General features: G+C 48.1%; 1 pseudogene; it reads right to left on the reverse strand.

The window, feature by feature from the left end:
- Positions 1-108: 108 nt before the first annotated feature.
- On the reverse strand, positions 109-1,303 carry LOC110300855 (annotated as a pseudogene).
- Between the last annotated feature and the right edge of the window lie 230 nt (positions 1,304-1,533).

Raw genomic sequence — 1,533 nt, forward strand, 5'->3', positions numbered from 1 at the left:
CTTCCTTCCTTCCTTCCTTCCTTCCTTCCTTCCTTCTTTCCTTTTTTTTTTTTCACTAGAAATATTTTATTGGTGAGACCCCACCAGCTATGCAAAGTGATCCTGGAATCAATTACCCTCCTTGGCAATGCGATCTTTCTTGAGTGGTCCTATGAATGCTTTCTTCTCCTCCATGATTTGGAAACGACCATGGCCAAATTTGGAGGTGGAGTCAATGAACTTCAGGTCAATCTTCTCCAGGGCCCGATGTTTGGTCTGGATCAGCAACGACTTATGAGGAGTAAGCACTTGCTTCTTGGTCCCCACCACACAGCCTTTGAGCATGATGAAGTCATTAGTCACCTCACCATGATACACAAAGCCATCCAGTGGGTTGATGCTCTTATCAGACAGGTCATAGTCAGTAGATGCATTGTTCTTGCTCAGTTTACCATCTTTGATGAGGTAGCCTTGATCAATTTTGTAAATCTTCTTGTTAATCTCTGTTTGGTGATGGTAGCCTTTCTGCCCAGCTTGAGCCACAGGGAAGGCTACATGGGCAGGGTGCCAGGCTCCAATACAGGTAACTTTGCGCAAATCTCAATGGGTCTTTCTGGGCAGTTTCTTTGTATGCCAACGACTGGTCACGCCTTTGTATCCTTTGCCTTTTGCCACGCTGATGACATCAATCATCTCATCCTGCCCAAACACCTGGTTCACAGGAACCTGCTGCTCCAGCCTCTCTCGGGCCCAGTCGAGCTTCTCAGCCACAGTGCCCCCATTCACCTGGATCTCCATCAAGTGTGCCTTCTTCTGGCGCAGAGGAAGCAGACCCATCTGAGTGTGGGCAATGATGTGGATGACCTGGCAGTTCTTCTTCATGCTGCTGAAGTCCTTCTCCAGCTGCTTCTTGCCTGTGCCATCCTGCCATTTCTTACAGTACTTGGTGAAAGCCGTCTTCTTAGATTTGTGCCAGTTCTTACAGAACCGCCTTTTGCTCAGCAAATACTGTCTTGAAGGTCCGAAGGCCTCGTGGGGTCTCAACATATCCCACAATGCCCACAACCACTATTGGGGGAGGGTGGTTTCCACAATGGTCACAGCCTCCACGACTTCTTTCTTGTGCACCTTAGATCCTGGCCTGTCAACTTCCTGGACGATGTGGGTCATGCCAGCCTTGTATCCCAGAAAGGCTGTGAAGTGAACAGGCTTGGAAGCGTCATCCTTAGGGAAGCTCTTTACTTTCCCATGGCAGGCTGCTGCGCTTAAGAGGCAAGAAGCCCAAGGACCCATGCCTGGGAGCTGAGAATTTCCTGTGAGACATCTCACCGCCACACGCCGCTGATCTTATCTTTTGTTTCTTACAGTTATAGTTTGTTAGATTTTATGATAAGACTGAACCTCTGAATCAGTAAGCCAGCCCTAATTAAATGTTGTCCTTTATAGGATTTGCCCTGGTCATTGTGATTGCTCACAGCGATGGGTACCCTGACTAAGACACATCTGCTCATTGCTTTATTTTACTCACATTTGGCTGGTGAGCTCTCGAAGTCC

Source organism: Mus caroli, chromosome 8, assembly GCF_900094665.2.
Source record: "Mus caroli chromosome 8, CAROLI_EIJ_v1.1, whole genome shotgun sequence".
Classification (NCBI taxonomy): Eukaryota; Metazoa; Chordata; class Mammalia; order Rodentia; family Muridae; genus Mus; species Mus caroli.